This window comes from Dermacentor andersoni, chromosome 10, assembly GCF_023375885.2.
Source record: "Dermacentor andersoni chromosome 10, qqDerAnde1_hic_scaffold, whole genome shotgun sequence".
Classification (NCBI taxonomy): domain Eukaryota; kingdom Metazoa; phylum Arthropoda; class Arachnida; order Ixodida; family Ixodidae; genus Dermacentor; species Dermacentor andersoni.
The window spans coordinates 75,793,222-75,820,895 of record NC_092823.1 but is presented as its reverse complement, the minus strand read 5'-3'; the positions used below and the strand labels follow the sequence as shown (position 1 = coordinate 75,820,895).

Genomic DNA, 27,674 nt, shown 5'->3' with positions numbered 1-27,674 from the left:
TGAGGCTAGCGTTCAGGCCTTAACCAGATCGAAGGTTCGGGAGCTCGCTGCAAAGGCGGTAGTTGCGGGGCCGACGTTGTTGAACGATGAGAAAGGGTCAGAGGCGCAGCAAGCTGGTATTCAGAGCACGCCCGAACGGAATAAAATTGAGCCTGTAGCGTTAAAGGCACCAGGTACTGGAGAGGAAATTCCCGATGCGGGAAAGTTAGAAGAGCTTCCGGTCGAGCTTCCGGGACTAGGCTCAGTGACGAACAGGAAAGACACCGATCAAGTCATTAGTGACTTAATAAGCAAAGCATCGCTGTCGCCTTAGCAGAAAACCGAACTACACCAGCTCTTACAAGAGTTTCAAGGTCTGTTCTCTGAGAGGCCTGGTAGGACTTCTGTCCTTACTCATGACATAGAACTTACCTCCCCAGAGCCAGTACGATCCAAGGCGTACCGGGTGTCACCCCGCCAGAGCGATATTATGGAGGCTGAGGTAAAGAAAATGCTACAGCTCGGTGTTATTGAGGCGGGTGAGAGTGATTATACCTCCCCTTTGATTTTAGTTGAGGTACCGGGCAAGGAACCTCGTCCTTGCGTCGACTACCGCAGGCTTAATTCCATCACTAAGGATCAAATTTATCCGATCCCTAACATCGAGGAGCGCCTTGAGAGAGTGAGTAGCGCTCAGTTTATTTCCACCCTAGATCTTGTCAGGGGTTATTGGCAGGTTCCACTTACAGAAGAGGCTAGTAGGTATGCGGCGTTCATTTCACCAATGGGGACATTCCGTCCTAAAGTTTTGAGTTTTGGTTTGAAGAACGCGCCATACTGCTTTTCAAGCCTCATGGATAAAGTGTTGCGGGGACAGCAAGAATTCGCTTTACCGTATCTAGACGACGTAGCGATATTCTCCGCATCCTGGCCTGAGCATGTGGCGCACTTGCGGGCAGTGCTAACCCGCCTGCGCGATGCGGGCTTGACAGTCAAGGCTCCCAAGTGCCAGTTAGCACAGGCCGAGGTTGTCTACCTCGGACACGTGATTGGTCGGGGTCGTCGCCGCCCCTCTGAAATAAAGGTGGCCGCTGTGCGAGACTTCCCGCAACCGCGCACGAAGACCGATATTCGGTCGTTCTTAGGTGTCGCCGGCTACTATCAGAGGTACATCCCCAGGTACTCTGATATCGCGGCTCCCCTAACGGATGCTCTAAGAAAGACAGAGCCGCAAACAGTCGTCTGGGACGAGACAAAGGAAAGAGCTTTTAGCGCCCTAAAGAGCGCCCTAACAAGCCAGCCTGTGCTACGATCGCCCGACTACACAAAAGGGTTCGTTGTTCAGTGTGATGCTAGTGAGCGAGGCATGGGCGTTGCACTGTGCCAACGGGAAAATGGAGAAGTAGAACACCCCGTCCTGTATGCTAGTCGTAAGCTGACGAGTCGTGAGCAGGCGTATAGCGCCACCGAGAAAGAGTGTGCGTGTATCGTATGGGCCGTTCAGAAATTGTCATGTTACCTAGCTGGCTCGAGGTTTATCATTGAGACGGATCACTGCCCTCTCCAATGGCTGCAGACCATCTCTCCCAAAAATGGCCGCCTCCTGCGCTGGAGCCTCGCTTTGCAACAATATTCCTTTGAGGTGCGTTACAAAAAGGGGAGTCTCAACGGTAACGCCGATGGCTTAAGTCGAAGCCCCTAACGTGGGAATCAGCCTCAAAATTGCTTGTTACTGATGTTTTTCTTCCTGAGGCAGGATTTTTAACCTATTGCTTTCGTGTAGTGTTTCAAAGTGATGATGTGCTTTCTAGTGCAATTTTCCGATTTGTGGACGCGTTCTGAGTGCTGCTAAACTACTGTAAGGAACTAGGCAGCAGTATAAAAGGGGAAAGAGCCTGGCAGGGCTTAGTGAGGGTTGTGCCGTGCTTGCTGACTGAGCGGTTGACTTTCGGCGTAGTTCTAACGCTTGCCGGAAACGAGAACAAAAATGTCAACTCTCCCGAAGTCACTTTGCAGTGTCCTGTGTGCAACTGAACGTGAGAACGAGGCCTTCTCTGTGCGCTGCGCTCAAGAAACGCCAAAGGACGCCCGACTTCGGTTATGAGCATCATCGAGCGACATCCCTCCGGACAGCGGATGCAGTCCCCTGACCATCGGGATCTCCTTCCCCCGGCGGGGCGGTCTGTTACGTTTCGCCTACAACGCGCGGTAATGCCGGCGCGGATGCAACGGACGCCGGGGCTTCGCTCAAAGCGGCAGACATTTTGGCCCGTTCGACGCCGCCGCAACGCCTCCCCGCCAAGCGTGTCCAGGCGTGTTTCAGTGCCACGTGTCTTAGTGCGTGCGTGTGTGTGTGTGTGCCCACGCTTGTCAAAGCGCGGCAGCCGGGGAGCGGAGCTCCCCAAGTGAGGTGCCAGGAGGTCTGTCCGTCGGCGGGTTGGCGATGCGTCACTACACTCGGCTCACCATGTCTCTCGGCTCGACCGTGCGCGCCGTCGTGGGCTCATGCTCCGCCGTCGCGTGGGCTCATCCCGTGACCTTCCTTCTGGCCCGCGACGCCGAGAGTATAAGAGCAGCTGCCCCCGGACGCCAGGGGAGAGGCTCCGATTTGTACTGTTGAGTTACGTGCTCTCCCGTCTCTCCACTTCGGTCGACCTGACCGGCCGCTCTTTTGCTATGTTAGAATAAACAAGTTGTTCTGTTACCAGTCTTCTCTTGCTTTGCCGGGACCTTCGGATGCTTCCAGTGCCCCAGGCCGCCAGGCCAACGCTACCCTTGGGGCTTGCGACCCATTCGCAATAACGGGCGCCAGCACCGAGACCCGAACAAGGCACGCCGTAGTGGAGCACCTCGGAAATTTCGACCATCTGAGGTATATTAACGTGCACCTAAATCCAAGTAAATGGGTGTTTTTGCATTTAAGCCTCATCGGCATGCGGCCACCGTGGCCAGGATTCGATCCCGCGACCTCCTGCTTTGCAGCCCAACACTATATGCACGGAGAAACCACGGTAGGTTGCTTGTTCGATAATTCTAAAATGTTTGTGTTCTAAACGCTTGCACGGGTGGTTTACGCGTCTCGGTGGTCCCAATTTTTCAAAAGACGAATGCAGTGGGCAAATACTTATCAAAAACTTGTTACTTACCTTTTAAATTCTACGATTATATTATGCGAGGACATTTATATGTATAATATTGTAGAAACTCGCATTCGAAGGTAGCTTCATTCTTTTTGACACTGCAACAGCGTTTGTGTTCAGGCACATTCATGAGCAAGCTTCTAGCTTAGTACGCTAATTTCTCCCTCAAGTAGAAGAGTGTCAAGGCAAATAAATCTCTTCCTCTAATCGACAGTTGATTGTGTGAAGAAGGAGGGAAGCAGCTTTGTAATTTATTGCTATTCCAGTGCAGGAAGCGAAGATGTTCTCAGATCCAGTCGGCTTTCATGTTCACTTTCTACACGGAGTATGGCATACACTACTGTAAATTGCCTTTATATTTATCTTACCGTTCAGTGTTTCAACGTCAAATTTTATGATTAATATTTCAGAAGTCCAACGCTGTGGGTGTGTCACATTTGACATATGCGTATTCGAACGCGCTTTTTCCTGAATCTACATAAGTAATACTCATGCGTCATAATTATGACATTTAAAACGCAACTAACATATTTTCTTTTCCTTACACATCTGCCAACTCCATTTATTTTTTGAACGAAAAATTGTAGAACCCGAAATGCATAAACCACCTGTCCAAGTGGCATCTCGACCTCTACTCTTGCAGTCCTGAAGGCTCTGTAAAGAATGAAGGCTCTGTAAAATAATCTTGACTGCCGCTTAAACAATAGGTGCTTACTTTCTGGTGATGGCTTTTTCCCTAAAATGATGCAGATGTCATTTGCGTACAAGATATCGTACTCTGACCCAACATCCGCAGGTAAGCTTTGAGGATCTGCAAAGTTAAATTGCTCGTTTCAACATATTGTCTTACCTAACCCACGACAATAAAAACAGAGTTCAGTAAAACTCCCCAAGTGGAGCTCAGTTTGGCCCCTGTATAGTTCGCTAGCCTCGTCCAACATATAACATATGGGGAGTGCAGCACAGAGTAACGGCCATTTCTGGAGGCTTCAAGCATGTTCTCAATATTTGCACATACGCTCCCAGTGTAATACCACATTCTAATTTTCATGTTTGTGTTATGGCCCTTACCATTGTTAGCCGTATGTTGCAAAACAAGTGATCCACTATGGGTAACATTCAGCCAAAATGCAATGGGTCTCGGCAAATTGCAGCCTTAGCAATAAGCTCTTGTGGAAGTGTCGCCCAGCATTATGCGTCTTGTGCTATCTGCGAAAAATGTTTCCTGCTACTCGGGCGTAACTACTTATGTCACCAAGGTAACAGTGCCGAAAACGGGTCACCCTATGAAAGATTACGTGTGATGTTAAGCTTATTCGGAACAGATACAGCCTTTGTGACGAAGTGCTTGAACGATTCATGGAAAACATTATATGCTATTTCAGGCCAGTTTTCTATCTGTGCCAAAGGCAGTGTATATTTGACAAAGCTAACGCTTTAATAAAGGGATCGCACATTGTCGGTTTTGCGTAGCCAAGGTTAAAGGTTTTTGGATTAGGTGCAGCCTGTGCGAAAAATTACATACCTAAAAGTTCCTAAACGTAGAACTGTGCAAAATGTAACAAGCAGCACTTGTTACATTTTGGACTTGTTATATGTTAGACTTCGCAGCACAAATGCCGCGAAGTCTAACTTTACGAAAAGTAGGAGAAATTCATTGCAAATAAGTCTGCGAAGTTAAATGCATCGAAATAAACCATTGCCTTTGCTCAAAATGTTTTTACAAGTGCTGGATAGTGTCATACTGCCGTTAACTGCCATGTTTTCCGGAGTCCTAAGACAGCTGCACAAGACCGAACCTTCAAATAAGCTGCACAGAGGGAAACTTGTCAGCCGAATTTTCCTGGCTCAATTAGAAGAGTTTTTTATGGAAATTTAACCGCCGTTTCCAGCCTGTTATGAGTAATGTTCGGGCGAAGTAACTGCGTATGGATGAAATACTGAATTTTCAAAGTTTAAGTTTTCCTATTAGGTGCTTGAAAGCTCTACGTACGTCCAAGGTGTCAAATAGACGAGCTATATACGGGAAAAAATGATGTATGCACATTGTTTAAGAGGCAATTTGGTTGTGATTGTGCAATTTCGTACAAGAATACTGCGTAATTTGCCATGAAATATACTTAGCTGAGGAGATTGAAGTGCCTGTTAAGATAATTCCTGCACTCCTAAAATTGTCCCTCTCCTTTTTTCGTGTTTCTATCAAAAATAAGAAGTGAAGTTCGAAGCCTTTTTAAGTTATTTGATGTGTACTTATGAAGTGTCATCATTAGGGTGCCAAGCGTGAACGATTTCTGGCATGGTAATGTGAGTATGATTCTAGGATTGCAAGAACAGGACGACAAGTTTCGCATATATAATATCATCGGCATCATCATTAAAATAGTTTTATTTGCACGACAGCACCGAAGGCCTCTCCTAGAAATATAGAATAATTCATATCTCGTGCTGGCTGACCCCAATGTGAGACCAAATTTCCTCTTTTCATTACCGCTACTAAATTTCTCCCCGTCGTTGGCTGCGGCTCCCTCTTCTTCGCACCCATTGTGTAACTCCATTCAGGTCTTTCGATTATCTGCCCTGCTCGTTTCATGTTCTGCCCAGCTCCATTTTCGCGAACTCTTAATGTCAGCCAAAATATTGCCTATGCCCGCTTGGTCACTGATCCACACTACTCTCTTACTGTATCTAAACGTATTTGCTGACACACCTTTAGCAAAGTATTCAGTTTTCTCACCTTTCACTTCATGCAGGAGAAACATACGTGAACGGAGCATGGTTACTCATGTCAAAGATAGGGTTTTCATGGATTGATATCATTGCGACGTGCTTCACCGCGCAGTTTTTCTTTGCGGGCATCCCAGCTTCCCAGATACCCCTATAAGTTGTTCATCTATGCATTTCCACTTCCATTGAGGTAAAATAACACTTTCATGAGCATGATCGGATATCCGTGGTTGTAGTGACCCACTTGCTCAAAGCATTCCAACAAATATTCAACGTCTGCGTAATGCATTAAGCAGAATACGTCGGTTGCAAAAGGACAGTCCTTCATGTCCTTCAATCCTTCGTGTCCTTCAATCTAACTTTGGCGCTGCGCTCGGCGAATCGTCCGCAATCACGGAAACACCGATGTCACGACAAGTGTAGAGCTACGTGGTCGCGTTCCTGGTAGCCCGCAAACACCACCAAACTGATACGGGCATCACGCGTACGTAAAACAAAAGTAGCTGAGTAATTGTGAAATATATACAAAGGTATGAAAGAGCAAAACCATCCGCCAGGTCAAGCTTCGCCTCTCCCGCACCCCGTATTCTTCGCACTGAAAGCGCCGTTATCACGTTTGTGCGCAAGCGCAGAGTAACAATATGTATGGTGAAAGAGTGCATCGTATGAGAAGTACGCCAGGAGTAGTGCTAGTAGGTTAGACCGATTTGATATTAGGTTGTTTTGGGCACTGTGTGAGCACGTATTGGGAGCCTACATTTGACTGTAAGAAGTTTACGAGTGTCTTAAGCTGCCTCATATGTGACTTTAATAGCATTCAGTCATAATCGTGACTAGAAAGCAAAGCACTCAAAATGACTACGACAAAGTGTTTGAAAAAGTTTGCGCTCTCACTGGTGTTGTTTATCTGGACGACGTGCCTTGCCACGGACAAATAAAGTAGATATTTCCTGAAACAGAAAACGAATTAGGAATGTCAAATTGCATGCCACAATTAGAACTTCCTCTCAAGAATAAAATAGATCCAACAAACAGAACCTACCAAATACATATGAGGTATTGCGATTCACAAGCTACGGTACTACAACAAAACACGAATGTTTAGACGATACGTTTGAAGTAAAAGCTATTGTGTTTCAAACAACGATCGTGCTTCATCGAGTGCTCCTCTCTGAATACTTGAAATGAGCAGAACTGTGCATGTAACGGTATTTTAGAATTCCGGTCTTCGCTTTCTATAAAAGGTAATCTCCATACTGTGCTCTAGGTGTGATTCGATTTGACGGCTCGTGTTTTTATTGCCTACCATTACCTTTCAATGTGCGTACGGGATATTCTGTGAAGGCTTTCCGTATAACTGCAGACGATGCCATGTACCGTCGACCAATTCTTTAACAATGCCGCGCGATCATCGACCGCCCAAGCAGCCACCACCTTCTAACGATACGAAGCGACCAGATCACCAAGTATTTCGCATGCACATCAAGTTTACTCGAAACACAAATTTCGTCTTCTAGGATTTTTCTGCCAGCACGGCACATCTCCTGGCCAGATTAATTGCTCGAATGCCTACTGGCTCATTGGCATAGCAGGACCGTGTGCCCCTGCATTAGGTTCTTCTTATATTTTAGCATGCGCTATTGTGGTGCGCATGCCCAGGAAAATAATGAACGAAACTTGCAATGCTGCCATTCAATGGTAGTGGCATCACATATTTTCTTTTTTGCGTGCTTTATTCTTTATCTTACCGTACAGCTGGACTAGAGCGTTATAGAAAAGGCACATCCGTGGTCACGCCGGACGTGCCTCTGCCATTTCCCATCGCTTTGCCATTTGCCATCGCTTCCCAACGCAATTTCCCCTCGCTTATTCCCAAAATGGATGTCTCCACTGTGTGAATCGCGAGAGGTACGGTGTTACGCCTGTGAGAGGGGCGTAGGGGAAGAAACTCGCGCTTCTAGTAACCTTTGTGCGCATGTGCTACGCTTGGTGATCTTGTAGCTTCGCGCCGTTAGTAGCCGCTGACAGTCGGCCAGTCGACGCTCGCGCGGTGTTTTTTAAAGGATTGGTTCATTGTACACATTTAACGCGCGCCTTTTAACCCCCCTCTGACGTACATTTTGGCACCCGATTTTCATAGTCCCTAAAGTAAGACTTGACTAGCCATATTATGTATCGCCAGAATTGGACACGTTGAGGTTCATTGTAGCATTTGCTTTTTATAGCTCGACAAAAACGAGTATGAAGCATTGCGAATATTGGTAGTTTGCGATCTCCATTCTGTTGACGTACAAAAAATAACCATAGAAGTGTGATTGTTCCGAAACCCACATTCCGCCCTCCCTATGCGTAACGTTTTCTATATTGGTGCATGAACATCTATGCAAAAAAATATGTTTAGTATGTTATTTCAACCCCAATAATATTATTACGACCTCATTGAAGGGGCAGAATCTGCTCACAGCATTATGTCTTTGGGCCTGCTCTTTAAGCTTTGTCCTCATGATGTTTGCTGTGTCGTCGTAGAAAATATCACATAGCGGTGTTCAGAACATTATGCAACGTTCTACATATAACACTTGCGCTAATACATTACATCCTAATCTGTCAGTACAAGGCAGTTGTTTTTCCAAACAGGACGTTTTTGCAAATCACTCATGTTTAGGATAACGCGAAACAAAGATTTAGTGAAGACTAATGTAAAATATCGTGAAACTGAGGACAACACGTGCAGCATTGCTCGCTTTCCTCTCATGGGATGTTTATGTTTACACATCACAAGCGTCACAAAATTACTGATATATTTTAATATTTATTCAATACACCGCTCACAAGCTAGACCGAAATCTAAACTCTAAATCAGGTTGACATAAAAGACCAAGTAATTTGACCTGGAAGAAGGTTAAGTGTGAAGCTTGACGAGGGTAGAATGGTGATAACAGGTATATGCACAGAAAATTGGCCGATATCATTCACAGTGGAAACAAGTATTACAGCGGCTTTAATAGGTGTTTCTCAATTATTCTGTTCCTGCATAGCGACTATTAGGAAGTAGAGACCACACAGCAAATTTTGACACATTTTCAGTGGAACTAACATGCCAAACATAAATTTGTATCATCCGATCATAAACAAGCCACGCACGACAACGGCATGAAGACTACATGCCGGCAATGCAATGAAGACGACTTCCTGACGACGACCGCATGACGATCATGGATCGAAGACACTGGAATCACAACGACCAAATTAGGACAATAGAAAGACTGAAATAGCACGACCAAGACGCAATAAATGATTAGAAGAGGAGGACAGAATGACGGTGACAATATGACGACGACGGCATAATGACCATGCGATTACGAAACGAGGGATTTACAAAGGTAGGGAAATGACAGCGTGAAGATGACGGCGTAACGCTACACGATGTCCGGCTAGAATGAAACGAATCATGCCGACGATAGCATGACCATGGTGGAGTGACTTTGAGATTACAAAGTTGCAATGGCTAGGATAACATGACGCCGACGGGTTGGTGATTCTCTGATGGTTGCAGTGGTATCATTACAAGGGCATGCTGACATTGGTATGACGATGGTGGATTAACGACGACTGCATGCGCACGATGGCGCGTCCACAATGCAATGAAGAAGGTCCACTGTCAACGAAGACGTGGCAACGTAGAGACGGCGATGAAGGGAATGCCAACGACGACATAACTGTTGAGGCGTCTTGGTGTTGGGGCTAATGCCCGTCGTTACGTTATTCACCTGCCACTGTAGGTCATCTAGATTTGCCTGTATTCACATGCATATTGCCATGTTGTTTGTGTATTTGCACTATATCCAGTATCTTGTAATTGTGCAAGGGCGGAGCCAGGAGTCAGCAAGGACGGAAATGGTACAAGTACAATGTCTTGACGAGAAATTCTATAACGAGGACTGTGTCCTGACGACACGATCACACCAATGGGATTGCGACTCGGGCATGATGACGATGGCGCCACTACAATGGCATAACCGCAATCAGATGATGTCGCTGGAACCACTACGACAGAATGACGACGACGGAAAGATCACCAGTAAATTTAGGATTTGTGTCCTGTGTATGACCTATTCACCAGGACAGCTGCAGTAGAGGGAATCGAAGAAAGAAGCAAAACACAAAGCTCCCATTTAAAACCTTGCATCCGACAAGAAGAATATCAGGGAAACACTCTTGATAAAGATATATCCTAAGAAGCCAACAAACACTGACACCAAAAACAGCATAGCTGAAATTACTTGGGCCTCATAAATGAAATAAAAAAAATAAATTGATGTAAATGAACGTGGATGAAAAACAACTTCCCGCAGGTGCGGAACGATCCCACAAGCTTCGCATTTCGCGTGCGATGCTCTACCAATTCAGCTACCATGGCACCGGTTTTCCCATACACTTTCTTAGGTGTTTATATTTTCCTAGCAGAACCCTGGGAGTGTTAGCCAGCGCCACCACTCACAGACCTTGGCGGCGGACGTGGAACGTCCTTTCTGCCGCAGACGTCACGAGAACGTGATCTTTTTGGGTGTAGGCAACAAGTCAATAAACCCACACATGCTATCCGAAGGCATCAATGTTGCCCGATTCGAGACCCTCGTTATGTAATAAACGAGAAGAAAGGGGGTTAACGGAGGGGCCCAATATTTATTAGTCATATCACAAGAAGCAAACAAACACTGACGTCAAGGACAACATAGGTGGAATTACTTGGGCTTAATAAATGGAATAAAGAAACAATAAATTAATGGAAATGAAAGTGGATGAAAAAAACAACTTGCCACAACCTTCGCATTTCGCGAAGGTTGTGTGGGTTTAGCATATGTGGCTTTATTGACCAATTGCCTTCACACGAAAAGATCACTTTCTCGTGACGCCTGTGGCGGAAAGGACGTTCCAAGTCCGCCGCCAAGGTCTGTGAGTGGTGGCGCTGGCTAACACTCCCAGCGTTCTGCTAGGATAACATATATACCCGAGAAAGTGGATTTAGAAACGGCGCCGCAGTAGCTTAATTGCTAGAGCATCACACGCGAAATGCGAAGGTTGTGGGATCGTTCCCCACCTGCGGCAAGTTGTTTGTTCAACCACTTTGATTTCCATTAATTTATCGTTTCTTTATTTCATTTATTAGGCACAAGTAATTTCCCCTATGTTGTCCTTGGTGTCAGTGTTTGTTGGCTTCTTATGATATGACTAATAAAAATCGGGCCCCTCGGTTAACCCCCTTTCTTCTCGTTCATGGTAAAGATCCCGAGAATCATCCAGATATGCCCAGGCATTGCAATAGCTTGGTTTAACTTTCGAAGCGTTTTGGCTGTTCGTGGCACAGTGATGACCTAAGGTTGACAAAGTGGTGCCAATGTCGACAGTGTCGTTTAGACAGATGCAACGCTTCCCCAAATTACGCATGCATAAACAATATTATCACTACTATGCAACAAGACTGGAATTATTGATCCCACATTATCATGAGTGGCCAACATGGTTTACTAAGCTAATACTTGTGGGGATTTTAATGGTACAGGTAAAGATGCATTTATGGAATGGCTTCTTAAGACTGAATAACAATTTAAAAGATCTTATGAACTAAAGCGCGAAAAAAGCTCGTACTAGAAAGCTTCTTGATTGCTATACGCAGGACCGAAGAAAGAATATTGCCACAGGACTGCGAGCAATGTGACTAAGACGACGTTGGTCGTCATGTGTAAGAGATCGATGATTGTAAAAAAAAACGCAGTGCGCTTCCACTCTGTGAAGAAGGATGACCAGCGAAGTTGCGTATGTGGGCCCCATATAGCGAACTGCACGTCCGCCGCGTGTCGGCCCTGCATTTCACAATTTTCAGGATCGGGCCACACGTAGGGATTGCTTAACTCCGTCTACACCTCCGCTGCGATTTGCCCTGGCATTTCATTTTCTTCGGGATCAGCCCCGTATGGGGAGTGCTTAACTCCTGCTTCACCTCCGACGCGGCTCCGCCTGGTTGCATTATCTTCGGAAACGGCCCACATATGAAAAATTGTTTGTCTATGCGTGAGTGCGATCCACCAGATTTTAGCCATATCCAGCATCGCTATGAAAAGTGCAGTAGATGCAACTTGCCTTGTTGGAATCTTTATATAGAGTATCTTGGGGTGCAGTGTCTATGCGCACCTTCTCATCTGGCTCTAGGTTGCCACGAACGAGGAGCTCTGGAATGCAATGGACACATAAACGCAACCGATGTTATAGCGACTGCAAGAGACAATCCTGCGTGTTGAGCCATTTGGTTCGGGTACCCGACCTCCACTTCGAGGCGCAGATGCGACCATCGCCCTAAAGCCCCTTGATCAAGGAAAGTTACATGCACGTGGTTGTCAGGAGGCGAAAAGCGCGCGGATCCCGAGAACACTTCCTGCGCCACCCTCTCTCACCTCTCGTCGCGGGCAACTCGCCCTCTCCACACCGACGAAGGACCCGAATGGGCAAACCGTCTTTTTCCCTCTTCTTCCACTGTAGCGGTCGAAGTGGTGTGAACCATCGCTCCTTGATGGCGCCTCCGCCCTGCAGCCATGTTTCAGCCAGTCGGCCTGAACGCACGAGCTGCAGCAGCCACGGTTCGTGATAGAGGCGCAGGGGGTTCGCAAAGTATGCTTCTCTTTAATGTTCTCCTTCCGCCTGCTTCGCTGTGTTGGAACTCGCTGGAGAGCTTGTAAATATATTGTCATTGATGTCTCTGGCGGGGGCATTTGGCGAAGGAGCTTGCTTACACTCCTCAGCGCACATGCGCTGGCCAGCAACACTATGTGAAGAGACGAGGATCCTTCTACAACACCGGCAACCGCACTATCCCTCCGCACCCCCACCCTCGGCCCTTGCGACCCTGGCTCTCATGGAGCCGACGAATGCTACGGATGAAACTGTGAAACTGTGAAACTGTGCATGATTGCTTTTCTATGGCTTTACTACTCTTGTGCTCCAGCGACATAGAAATGAACCCCGGCCCCACCACTCGATCCGAACCCCTATCAGAAATTAAATCACTCCCTGAAGACCCTGCAGAACAGATGACCGTAATTTTTCAACTGCTCAAAGATGTTCACTCCCGCTCATTACAAAGTTCGACGGCACAACATGAGCGGACCGCAGACATTAAATCCATTAAGGCTGGGCAGAAAAGCATCGAAACAAAATTAACTAACGTTCAGAAGCGTTTGTATGAACTAGAAGAGAAAGGGAAAGTTCTTGATACCTTCAGTCATGAGTCTGCAGGCATGCAAGAATGTATTGAAAGCTTAACTTAACAAAATAAATTTTTACGAAAGCGTTTAGATGTTATGGAGGACAGGTATCGCTGCGATAATGTGATTTTTCATGGACTAACAGATTCATCTGAAACTTGACAACAAACTGAAAGCACACTGACCAATGCACTAACGAAGGTTCTCGACTCGCTACCAAACGACCCATTTCAGCGTGTTCATCGTTTAGGGATATTTTCCGCTAATAAATGCCGACCCATCATTGCCAAGTTTACCAACTACAAAATAAAAGAGTTAGTCCTATCACATCGCAATGATTTCAAGGAACACAAAATTTCAATAAGCAAAGATTTTTCACCTGCCACTCGAACTGCGAGACGGAAACTTACCGAATTTGGAATTCGTCATTCGGGATCACCCAAATTTCGCCTTCGCTACAATAAGCTATACATACGCGGCAAATGTTAATGTACAATCCATCTGACGAAACAATCGATGAAATCGAGCAGCCATCCGAACATGCGCCCCAAGGATCAAGCGCTTCGTCACATGGGGCGTCCTAGGGGCGCGAGAGGGGCAGTGGTTATTCATAACCATCTGATGTTACGATTCTGTATACTAAAATCAGAAGTATCTTGAATAAGAAAACTTCTCTTTCTCTTTCATCGGCAATCGACACCTGTTCTGCGCATATCATCGCAGTTACTGAAACTTCGCTATCATCTCAAATTCACGATAACGAACTCTTTCACAACGCACACCGCTTCCCAGTATATCGCAATGACCGAACTAATCAACGGGCAGGCGGCGTACTCCTTGCTATTTCGAAAGACATACCGTCATCATGCATCTACACTAATAGCGTCTTGGAAACTGTCTGGGCATCAGTTACTCTTGACCATCAGAAAATAATATTCGGCGTACGCTATCGTCCTCCTTCTTCTCTACGATCGTTTATTAACGACCTTCATGACGAACTTCACATAATACACACCCGATTTCCATCAGCTTCCTTGTTTTTACTAGGTGATTTTAACTTTCCAAATATTTCTTGGGTTACCCAGCCTCCCACCCTATCTCAATTTTCGTCCGATGCCAGCGATTTTCTTGATTTATGCTCTGTTTTTTCGCTTACCCAATTAGTCACTAACGCTACCAGAATCTCTGTCAACATAGCCAACACTTTAGATTTGATCCTAACCAATCGAGCCGACTTTGCTTCAGCCATCACCTATTTACCTAACATAAGTGATCACTCTTTGCTCATTTTCAACCTTAACACTGCCTGTCCTAAACCTGCAAGAAAGAAAAAGACCACACTAGATTATATTACGGCAGACTTCGATGCCATTAACAATCAATTATCAGTTTTTATTCAAAACTTCTTCAGAAACTTTAATGAACGCTCTGTGCAAACTAACTGGGATATGTTCACGGCCAAAGTTCACGAACTAACAAAAAATATGTTCCAAGACGCACCATCACTTCTAATCCTCAAGCCCCATGGTATACTGCCCATATACAACGCCTATCTAACAGAAAAAAAGCGCCGATATCGTACAGCCAGGCTATCACAGACTAACGCGCATTGGGACGCATACAAGGCTGCCGCTGATGCGTATATAACTGCGCTTAAGCAAGCAAAAGATAACTTCCTCTCTAACACTTTACCATCGATGCTATCTACCAGCATTAAAAAATTTTGGCGCGTCATCAACACGCATACCGACGAATCTATTAACTTAACTGGCGCGTCAGGTGACCGTATTCTGGCTGATTTATGCGCATTAGAACTTAACGAAACGTTTGTCCTGAACTTCTCGCGCACGTCAAACACCAAACATCCCGTTCCACTCCGGTATAATTTCCCAACTATGCCTCAAATTTTTATCGATTCATCTGGCGTTGCTAAACTTATTGATGCCCTAAAATTCCATTCATCGCCCGGTTTTCACTGCATTCATGCTAAATCTTTAAAAAATACAATTGTCTACAGTCCCTAATACTAACAAAGATATTTGAGCAGACTCTCGATAGTTCCACTCTGCCAACACAATGGAAAGTCGGGAAGGTGGTTCCATTATTCAAGTCAGGAAATAGAACATCCCCTATAAATTAACGCCCCATCTCGCTCACTAGTACTTGTTGCAAGCTATTAGAACATGTAATGTTCACTAACCTTGTGAACTTTTTCGAGCCGAATTCATTTTTTACGCCCACGCAGCATGGCGTTCGTAGGTCATTTTCCTGCGAAACACAACTTGCCAGCTTCACTATCAAACTTCACCATATTGACACGTGTACTTCTTTATCTTTATCAGGCGACCACTTCTCGCCGCCTAACAAATGTTATCGCACAGCGCAGGACGCGCCTGCATGTAAAAGAAGTTTCTGGAATGTTATCGATGGTTCCGTCTACTGTCTTTCACCGCAACTTGTGTTATCTGACTGCATGTGTGCGCGACGCGAATAATGTGGAACCTTATGGAAGGCACGCGGGTCCCAGCGATTGCTCTGGAACATTCGACGACAGATGTATAAAAGCCGATGCGCTTGACCCGCTCATCAGATTGTCGACGACCGCCGATCGTGTTCGCCGCTACCATCCTTCTTTGAGTGTAGCCTGTTTTTGAGGGCACAAGTTCGCCCAATAAAACGCTCGTTTCGTTAATCACAGTTTTGCTGCCTTCTCAACCGTCACTACCACGTGACAATATTTTAGATCGCGCATCAAAAGCTGACTGCATTTTCCTAGACTACTCGAAAGCATTCGACAAGGTATGTCACCGCTTAATGTTTTTAAAGCTAGCCCAACTGAATATCGACTACAATGTTCTGAAATGGACTGAATACTTTCTTTTTAACCGATCGCAGTTCGTTTACGCTAATAATTTTAACTCACCTTTCTGCGAAGTTTACTCAGGCGTGCCACAAGACTCATTACTTGGACCCCTTTTATTTCTTATTTACATCAATGATCTCTCTTCCATTGTATCACCTAACATTCTTTTCTTTTCTGATGACTGTGATCTTTTCCGCGAAATAAAATCCCCCGACGATGCTAGCAGCCTTCAGCGTGACCTCTCTAACATTTCTCATTGGAGTAATGAATGGCTTATGGAACTTAATACTAATAAGCACAAAATTATGCGAATATCAAGAAGTGCCAACTCTCCGCCTGTATACTACCTAAATAACGTTGCGTTAGAAGCGGTTACTTCATATAAATACCTGGGTGTTCATATTTCTGCTGACCTTAACTGGATGCTCTATATTGAATACATTACTAACAAAGCTAACCGCATGTTGGGCTACGCGCGCCGTAACTTTTCCAAAACTCCATCTTCTTTGAAATTACTGCTTTATAAAACACTAATACGTTCTAATTTGGAATATGCCTCGGCGATATGGGATCCGCATCATGAAAAACTGATAACTTTACTTGAGCTGGTTCAAAATAACGCTGCTCGTTTTATCCTGTCCAACATTAACCTTACCGCAAGTGTAACAAGCATGAAAGCTAATCTTTCTTTACCTCTTCTAGCATCCCGCCGGCAGACAATTCGTTTGAGCCTTTTTTCATAAACTATAGCATCACCCCATGATACGCGATTCCCTCATTTCGTCCCCCAGATACGTGTCAAATCGCATTGACCATCGTCAAAAAGTTGGCATTGAAACATGTAACACTAAAACTGCATTTCAGTCTTTCTTGCCTCGCACATCACGCAAATGGAACCGCCCTCCCGCAGATATCGTCGACATAATTGATAACCAGCATTTTCGTTCAGCACTAGCTAACACTGCATAACAGGAGGATGACAATACTTGTTCTGTAATATGCATTGTACTTATTTATGTATTTCTGTTTTGTAACCACTCCCCTCTTTAATGCCTTTGGCCCTGAGGGTTCAATAAATGAAAAATCAATGAAGATTGCTTGGAAATTACGAGCATGCCCTAACGAAAAATTTGTGGAGCCCAACAGTGACGCTCGCCAGCATCGGTTTCCGTCTGAGTGGCACAGCATGTAAGATGTTATTTATAGAAGCATCGCCACCTATTAGGCAAAGGAATTGGCCGTCAACGCGGCAGTTTAAAAAAGTATCTCCTGGAGCACTCAAACTCCTGCAGAGTAGTGCATGTCGTATTTCCTTGACGTTATCGGCCTTTGCCACCCAGGTGATAGCAATGCGACCGAGGCGGAGAAACTGAGCCAGGTCTGGAAACTGAGCCAGGTCCCTGACCAGGCGAATACCAGACCAGACGCAATACATGTGAGACTTATAAAAAACAATATTGATATTCTAGGTACCCATTTGTTGCATCTTTTTAATATTTCCGTGATAAGTGGAGTGTATCCTCATGAGCTCAAAGCCGCCAAAGTCACGCCTGTGTTTAAAGCTGGTGAGCGGTCCATTCTACAAAATTACACGCCAATTTCTGTATTAAGTGTAATTATTACAATATTCTAAAATGTGCTCTGCAAGCGAATACAGAGCTTTTTAACTAAGTACAGTGTCCTCTGTCTAAATCAGCGCGGTTTCCGACCCCAAATATCCACTTCCTCGGCAGTTCTGGTCCTTACAAGACTGATAAACACGGCATTACATAGCAACAAACTGGCCGTAGTTGTTTACCCATACATATTAAAAGCATTTGACACGGCTGGCCATTCGATATTACAACAGAAAATAGAAACTTATGGTTTAAGGGGGAAAATTTATGATTTAATTAACAGCTACTTTTCTGGTCGAGAGCAATGCGTTGTTACCAGAGACTATATCTCTGCTCCTCAACAAATCACACTAGGCGTGCCGCAGGGCTCTGTACTCTTCTATATACATCAATGACTTTCCATTGTTTCTGAACTATTCTGAAGCTTTTATACACTCTGATGACATTGTGCTGGTTTTTACAGGAGATACATTAGAGGACCTGGAGGACAAAGTTATCGAGGAAGTCGGTAAAATTTCGCAGTGGTTCGTAAACAATCGGCTCACACTTAACACCGATAAAACAAAGTATACTTTACTTCACTCAAGGAAAAAGAATATTAGCTGTTATAATTTATTTTTAACATTAAACGGTACGTATTTGCTTAATGTCTCCCACACCAAGTACTTGGGTGTAGTCTTTGAATCGGACATGCATTGCAAGCAACAAATAAAAAATATTTGCTCTAAATTAGTTTATGGCGGTCATATTTTATTAAGGCCGAGGGAATGTTTTCGTGCACCGATTTTACGCATATTTTATACTTCGTGTTTGTCCATACTGACTTATGTTACAGCCTAGAGACATGGGGCGGTACTTTTAAAACGCATTTAGAATCAATTTTACGCTTGCAGAAACGTGCTGTTCGTACCCTAACCTTCGCAAAGACAACCGACCCTAGTCATCCACTCTTTCAAGAACTGCAAATATTACCGGTATCAGTTGCATACAAACTAAAGATAGCTCAAATAATAAACACAATAATAAGAACTACTGATCCAATTCCTCTTACACTGTTTAGATTGCCGCTGAGACAAAGGAAAGCCGCCACTAATAATAGATTTAACCTACCGCCTTGTCATAACAGTTACGGTGAAAGGCTATAGAGTACGATGGGGCTCAGATATGGAATGAGATTCCCGATGTCACCAAACTGAAGCATAATTTCTCGGCCTTGTTGAAAAACATTTCTTTTGTCTGTCCAGAACTGTGAGACTAAATACCTTTCTGCTTGGTTTTGTATATTTATGAACCTATTTTTTTGTTTTGCAGAATACGTATGCGCTTTACATATTTGGAATAGCGCTATTTTAGTATCTCACGTCTTTTTGTACATGTAGTTTGAATGTCTGCCATTTCTTTAGTGAATACCTTGTATTTGGACCTTTCACTAGCCGCGCTGGCTATGGGTCCAATCATGTTTTGTTGTACTAGTTTCATAAAATAAAAGGATGATGATGATGAAAAAAAATTGAAAGTTTTGCTTTTACCTTGGAGATGTTACATGCCCTCCAGGGAATGGTCTAGCCCAATGATTTTCCAAATTAGTTCGTTATTACGAGAGCTTAAAATATTACAAGTGTCGCGAACAGGTAAGTTAAGAAGGCGAGCATCACCGCCAAGATGGACGGCATCTCCATTTGCCCCATCTAGCCTCTGCAAGCAAAATTCTTTCCCTGCGTTCTTCCGTATCGAAGCCGGACGATCGCGTGACGAATACATCATGGGCCCCGCCTCCATTTTGTTTCCTGGCGTTCTTGCTGGTTAGAAAACTTTTGGTGACCGTTCAGTGCGCGAGTTGTTGCGTTTGTCTCGATCTGCGCAGCGGACGATTTAGCACGCTTTGTAAAAGAACAACTGATTAGCGGTATATTTCAGTACCACAATCAGGAGCCCTGAGGCAAGCGTAAGACGATGAAAGAGAATGATCGTGGCGACATAGCAGTATAGAAAATAACGTATTTCTGTCCTCCGCGCGCGCGTCTGCGCGGCTTGAAAACAAGTAGGCGAAACGTAAGCACATGTGCTACGGTACGAAGTAAAGAAAAACATGCAGAGAATCTAAAAAAAGCATTATCGCGAGAATTTGCCTCGTGAACTGGTAACAACCCTAAGTTTTGTACTGAGCTTGTTTTTAAGAATTCCTTACTCTCAGATGTGGAGTATGGACCGATTTATGCATACAAAGCAACTTTGTCATGCCAGGCAGTTTAGCAGCCTCAAAAAAAAAAAATCAGGACGCTCACTTTCAGCCTAATACGAGGCATGAATTTTTGTGAAACATCAGGAAGAGCGTGGGTACAAAGGTGACTAGGTATGCAAGCGGCATTGCTGACATTCACATTCCTAAGCATAGGCTTCTTTATGTCAGACATTTTCTGCAAAACTTTATGATTCTAGAGAAATTTTTTTTTAGTTGAACTGTTAAATTATCATCAAAACTTTTTTATTCCCTCGAAAATTACTGAACTGCAACGGTTTATTTTTCAACAATAAAAGATTTTTTTATACCGCTTAACAATGTTCTTGTTCAGATTTATCCTGCACGCTGTAGATAATGGAATTATTTATGACTTTCATTGGAGCTCAGCAACGACCGACATATAGACGCGACTTTTTCTACAGTTAGAAAATGCATCTGACGTGACACGACAAGATTTTTTGTTGCTTAGACAATAGTACTGGCTCAAGGGCAACAGTTCTGCGCGTTAAGCTGCAGCGTGTTTCGCAATGGGCGATTCAGGATTCACGTTCCTTCTGTCGTTAAGGCGACGTAAGTGGCATACTTTCAACACAGAATTGTTTCGCATGAAACTATTCCCTAAAGAAGGCTGAGACCTAGAAGACGTTCTCTTTGGGACTTGATTGCAGTGGCTCAGCATTCAATTAAGGTTAGAGGAAGACCCGGAAGTTAGTTATCGCTAGCGCTATCTGTAACAAATATTTAGCTAATATTAGACAATTCTTGTACACTCACTTTTTCTTCCATTGTGTGAGCTGAAATACGAAAAAGGCATATATTATTATTATTTACCCCTGGATATTCCTTGTGGGAATATACATGAGCGGGTAGGGGGGTGACCAAAGTGCAATGATAGTTACGTTGTACATAGTTATAAAAGCACATGCAAAGCAGATACATTTAGAAGAAGCCAGGAAGAGCTGATCGATTCCGGAAGTTACGCGCCAGTACTTTATAACAAGTGAAATACAGGGTTACAGGTAAGTGACACAACAGAATAAAGCAGACTCCCCTAGAGATTTTGCTTAGGGTACCAATAAAAACGTATGATTCTTGAACCTTATCAACCAATAGCGGCTGCGGCAGCAATACTCATCACAAGAAGAGGTTACCGTCGAAGAAAACTGTATACGAATTGGAATTATGGGAGAAATCGGGAATGGAATGGAATGGAAAACTTTATTGGTTGTTTAAGATATTAGCGAGTTGAGGACGAAGTCTTTATTCTTGAAAACTTTGGGTCCTCTTCAGCCTTGGGTGGGCCCCTAGTCCAGGGCACCACTGAGTCGGGCCACCTCGCTTGCGTGTGCTATGAGGGCCCTTTGGACCCCTAGCTCGCAGCTGGTGAGCCAGCTCTCCCATTGCTCCGCGCTTGGTGTTGTAGGTTTGTGGAATGTCTTGTTTCTCTCGCATTCCCATGTGATGTGATATAGTGTTGGCCTTGCTCCGCACCACGGGCATACGGCGCAATATTGTGTGGGGAACATCCTGCTTAGTATGTAAAGATTTGGAAAGGAACCCGTCTGCAGTCTACGCCATCCTGCGGCTTCCTCCTTCGTCAACGCTTTGTGTGGTGGGGGGTATTGGAATCTTCGCCCCCTATATAGGTTTAGCAGCTCTGAATAACTGTCCCTGCAAGTAATCTGAGGATAATTCCACGCTTCTTTCTCGCTTTACTAAACTAGCATGATCAAAACCCATTCGCAAAGATAGGGAACATTATTATTACATTTACTCCTTTACGGGCCTACAGTTATTGCATATGTAGTGGGTTGTTTCACGGCAAATTAATTAACGTTGTTGTGATGATTACCAATAAAGCTGAAAGAATTCCGCACGTTTGCTCGTACTGAAACCTCGTTCTGCATGTTTTTTTGTGGTGGGAAGAATTTTGAAGTATGCTGGCGACAATTTATTATTGTGATTCAACTCAGCTACAGGATACAAAACAAGTTTCTTTTTTCCAAATGGATGATTTATGAGCTAGTCATTTAGATTTTAGGTATGACAATTAGATGAAGTGACGTGATTAGCTTAAGAATCATTTTCCACAAATTTGAACATTTCGAGTACTTCTGGCCCGGCTAAAGTAAATTTCAGTTTCAAGAGTTTTTTTTTTTTCGCGCAACTCCAATAAATCCCAAGGCGCTAAAAATTAATAGATGCAGGGCCAACGAAATGCTCTTGAAAATAGTTTAGGCGGGGAAGACATCACAGATCACCTGGAAAATTTCCAAATTTCAGTCTTTTTCGCAAGAAGCTCGGAAGTTAAAGTCGAAAAACCTAGTTAGGTGCTTGGAAAAAAATTATTTTTCATACACCATTACGCAAGCCTGACATCGCAGGTCACCAGCCACTTATAATAAACTTGAAGTTAAACATGTTACTCATGCCGCTGCTACCGCCCGCATTCATCGCGCAGTTGCTTTTCTAGCTACCCCTAGAGTATCATGCACAGAGGAGGAGCTAATATTCTCCATGCCGACGGCTTCTCACAACTGCTGCAGCCGCACACAATGCAAGAAATTAAGTTTATTTTTACTTATCCACAGTAAATGGAATGCCACAACCCGCTAAACTTAGAGAACGTGAAGCGACAACGGACGCAATCCTAACCTCCGTTCCCTAAATGGCATGGCACGGTTCGCCATATTGTACAAAAATTATCACCCTTTTTTGAACTCCTATTTCGTTTGCCCAAAAACGACGGCTGTTTGCAGCAAAACAGTCGCGACGCCATTAAGAATTCAGAGAGGTAGCAAGATTCCGAGCGAAAGTGTTTCATTTCTATCTGCTAATGAAGTCAAGCCCACTTTGACTCCGCTGTTTCAAATGCAGTCTACGGTGCAACAGAACGCGCAGTTCTGACGGTACGAAATACCAGTGCTAAAGCAACTGTTTAGAAGACGAAATAAAGAATTGTCGCATGTCTTTTCGGCGTGGAATGGACAACTTTGTCTTCGCGTATAGGACAACGACGGACACATTTATGGGAAAGACGCCACAGAACTGTTCTTAAAGGAGAAGTTCTGCTCACGAGAGGCCGAGTGCCGGCCCAGTCTGAGACGGAAGTGCTTCGCGCGAATAGCTGCTGAGGGTGAAGACACATAGCGTTTTTTGTTCGTCAGTGTGTTTGTGTCCATAGTAAGGAGTGAAGGTGTGCACTGGTGCCTTCAAAAAAAGGTCACACTTAAGTTCACCGCTAAATGACTGGTTTAGGTGGACAAAAAGAAATGATTCGTGCTTTCAGATCATCTGCGATGCTCTCTTTAAGGGATGATATTACTGAAGTATGTGATTACATCATTGAACTACAACATATGAGTGACAGCCTGGAAAGGATGGTCAAGAAGTTTCGCTTGAAATGACTTAGCCGAAGAATTTTATTGCTTCTTCACTGAGACAGAGTACCCATGTCGCGCATCCCCCATATCGACTGATCTATCACTAGCTGTGATACTATAAGGGGAAGAAAGGAAGATGTATATATTGTTGTTCTTCTTATGCTGAGAGCGCTGCGATGCGTCAGTAAGAAAACGCAGGGCGCTGCTTTTCAGTCTCAGTAGTGTTTGAGCGGTGTCTCTTGTCGCCTTATAAAGGCCCTGCCCCTTGCATGCTCCGGCACATGCTCTCCATGTGGCATAATGCTCAGTCTGAATAAACAGCTGAAGCTGCGCAAGCGTCTAGGTTATTTTTACTGCACAGAGGGTGTGTGACTTTTTGTCGCACATGGCATGAAATGGATAAATAAATTTGCGCACGTGTTGCACTTCCCTGTGCATCCATGTTTGATCGTCATTCTTTCATTAAATATGCATTATTCGTCGGCTTCGTCCTTGTAACATCGCTACGTCGACGTCACTGTTGACGTCTGACATGTGCATATACTGTTCATTTGCTCTTTACGTTTCGGCATTGCTTTTGACTGCTTTAGCGCATATACATCGCATTATATTAAAGAATAGAATATCCATACGTTTTAGACTAATAGCATCATCAGAAGCACATGAACTGATTGTCAAACAAAAAACAAAAAAAATATGACATCGTAACCTACACTGCCATTTTCCTTACCCTAGCCTGGGACTGCTGTCCTTGGTGGCGCATTGTCGACCTCGAGATGATTGTCGCCACAATAGCAAACCAAATAAGCGACTGAGGCAGAAAATGAAATGCACAAGGCATGCGTTCTGATAATCAGTGTAAGCAAAGCTTTCACCATGATTGAGGAGTATACTCTTCTTGCACAACGACCACCTTCAAGAAGTGACTACAGAACTAAGTTCGGCGCTTTTTTTCTAGGAACTGCCTCGCTCAGTGTAAACTTGTGGCGTTTGGTCATGCGCATATCATGCATGGCGACGAATCTATCACGGCAATAGAATGACCATAATGACGCGACAATTATGATGGAATGATTAGTTCGGCACGACCACAATGGCATGACAACACCGGAACCAATACGAGAAAATGACGACGACAAAACTGCCACGAAGGCATGACGACGATGCAACAACGACAGCGGCATGACGATGACATGACAGGACGGAGTGATGTCGATGTGATGAACGATGTCGCTGGTACGACGACGACAGCGAGACGGCAATGCTTTGGGGATAGGATCATGGAGCTGGAATGACGCCAACACAATGATAACAGTTCACTGACGATGAAAATGATTACATTGGTATGGCGAAGATCGCATGATGCTGATATGATGACAACTGCAGATCGACGACGACATAATGACCATGTTACGAAGAAGATGAAATGACGACTGTCATTGATGACGACAGCGTTATCACAAAGAAGTAATGGCAAAGGGATGACGACAGTGGTATCAATAAGACACGCTGACGGCGAAAGAATCGCGAATAAGGCATCACACCGATTCTGTGACGTCGACTAAATCACAATGACGTTTTGGCGTCGACTACTTGAAGATAGCAGCCTGCTGACGGTTATATGCCGATCCAGAGACGACGATAAAGGAAAGGCGTTGGGAACAATGACAATGAACTGACATCAAAGGAAAGATCACGATAGCATTAGGGCGCCGCAGTGATTACAGCGGTACATTAACGATGACGTGTTCGCGTAGTAGCTGACGTATGTGCTTACATGCATAGGGTGTCCTCGAAGGCCACCTCGATTCGCACGATACGCGGTGTTTATTTCAACTATTTACAGGACAAGCCATCGTTCAAAACGGTAGCCAGCAATTAGCAGGGATATCAATTGTACGACAACAAAGTCGTGACAAAAATGCCATGAGGACAAAGGCGTAATAATGCTAGAAATACGAGACGGAATGTCGAAGACAGTCTCACAACGCCTACATAACGAAACTGTCATGAAGACGTTGGAACAATGACGACATATTGATGACAAATGTTGAACGCGGTCAGCGTGATGTCGAAGATATGACAACGGAGTGACAAAGAGCGAGTGAACTTGGTGTCATGGTGACGACAACATGACTACGCAGGAATAGTCGCAAGTGGAAGTATTGGGAATTTGAGTGTGGTCATCTTTGTGAGCTATTGGGCCAATCCACAGCAGTATCAGCAGCAACTGTAAAGACGAGTGAAGAGCGAAAAAAAAATCTTTATTTAATAAAGGTGATGAGGAAACGATGCTCTGTGGGAATCTATGTAAGCGAGGTTTTCTGTGAGGGCTGCGTTGAATAACCATAATTTGTACAGAGATGTTGTCTTGATGTGCTGCGGCTTTCGTAGTGTCGTCTATGTGCGACTGCGCTTTAGTGCAGCTTTGCCTCTGTACTAGATACTTCAGTTGTCCACATAACAAATTCGCATGTGCATTTTTCAGCCACAGCAGAAACGTTCCGTTGTGTAATATGAATGAAAATTTGTCTTGTGTATCCGTAAGCGCCTGCCCTGTCTATTAAAGTTTCCTCGCCTTCGGTGTGACGGCGTGGATTGACCACTACCGCAAACCTTCCCTTAACAGCTTCCCTTAAAAATGGTTGAAGAAGCTTTGGAGAGTGAATTTAGTTGCATTAGCCGAAACAAAACCCTTTGTACAACGTAATGTGTATGCTCCATGCTTTGTTAGAGCTGAAAAATTTCATGTGCGATTCCATACGTAACTTCATTGCAGTGTATCCGTGCACTACTAAACATTGCTTATCTATTCATCCGTATGGCGCACTCATCAAGCACACGGAATAAGCCCCACTGTAAGTTATGCCTTTGAAAGAACCGTGCAGACACTCATACAAATCCTAGATCAGATTTTCTGCTAGCAATACTGGCCGGCTTGCATGTTCAATTACATTCCACGTAAGCTACTAACCAAACCGCATTTTTTATATTGGTATAGAATGGTGCTCTATTGAGTGTGTCCTTGGTGCCCACTCCCCTCAGATGACCTTGTATTGGCACTGACAACTAAACTTTATAGAACCGCGTGTCAAGCCAACTGACTTCTTCGTTAGGTGGCCGGATAGCGCATCGAACGCGCTTGATTGAAATCAGTCTTGTCCCTGAAGTTGTGGCTTTGCTGCCTTGCAGTGCTATTAGCCTGCACGGGAGCTCGATATTTCTTCCTCCCTTAAAATTTACCTGTTTCTTGTGCTGCAAACTGCCCAAGCAGGCCAGTAACATCTTTGGGAAGACGTGCCGAAGTTTTGATCACATCACCAATAGTGTCGCTAACGTGAGTGATGCGTGCCCGAGAAACAGGTGATTGAGAAAACGTTTTATGTAAGACAAAAATATTGCATACGAGGTCAGATTATTAACGCTCTTGCCAGAGAAGTAGAGACAACAACAACCCCTCAAACGAAACTGTTACTGCCACAATAGTATGTGATCGCACGTACTAGTAAATTCTTGATACGCCTTGTTTCCAGGAAAAGCCGCCTCATCACAACACACTTCCGTTGGTTTCACCTGTGCGCGGCTCTGCTAGCGGCGAAGCGAGATCCATCAAAACACAATGGCGGACAATTGTCAAACCACATTTTTCTTGACTCACCCTTACGTGCTTTCGCTCGCATCTATACCATACGGACTGCGTGGCCTGGTGGGAACTTTTTGTATTCGGAGCATCACGGTAATGACGAAAATATATACGTAGCTCCTTATATTTGTTTTATCTGGATTCATTGTGAGCGTCTTCAGAGGGGTTATCTCTGACTCATCTTAGTGACAAGGAAATTGCTGTCTTATATAGGCGTCCCCACACTTTTACTGTTACGATACCGACTACAGCGAAATAAGAGCAGAAATTTTTGCTCTTGAGGCACTGCCACTCTGCAATTCAAGTTCATCAATTGGGTAATAACACAGCAAAGGAAAGATTTCGTTTTTAAGCAGCGCTTACTCATGGTGAATTAATTCTAAAATAAGAATTCATACAAAACAATTTGGTTTGCTATTGATTACTCATTCTCATCATAAACTTTTGCGCGAGTTACCTGTATTTGGTTTTTACGACCCAATGAAAAAAATCAAGCCCATTCTGCCTGCGAAGGCAGATGACCCATGGAGCTGTAAACGTTGTAGTAAGAAAACTACTGGTAAAGCCGTTCTTGCATCACTCATCGTTACTTAGTAACGACGGTCACAATGGCTTTGTAGTCGCTATGAGATACTGATCGGCATACCGGCAACTGCAAACACGTTCTTCGAGAATGTCAAATCGACGCACGTATGTCGCTCGGTGGTTGGTTGGGCCGAATCGGCGTGTTATCACAAGTGATATGTCTTCGACACCAAGCGCGTAAACCGCTCCCTTTTGGGTCCCGACGCATCCACATTGAAACCACCGAGAACCACCACAGGG

At 44.5% G+C, this 27,674-nt stretch overlaps 1 long non-coding RNA gene across 1 annotated transcript; it reads right to left on the bottom strand.

Moving 5' to 3' along the window:
* Window positions 1–3,840: 3,840 nt before the first annotated feature.
* Window positions 3,841–20,618, bottom strand: LOC140213703 (uncharacterized). Its single transcript, XR_011890594.1, has 3 exons — window positions 20,598–20,618; window positions 6,738–6,793; window positions 3,841–3,930 (listed from the first exon to the last, which is right to left on the bottom strand). It is a non-coding gene; the product is annotated as an uncharacterized lncRNA (long non-coding RNA).
* Window positions 20,619–27,674: the final 7,056 nt, after the last annotated feature.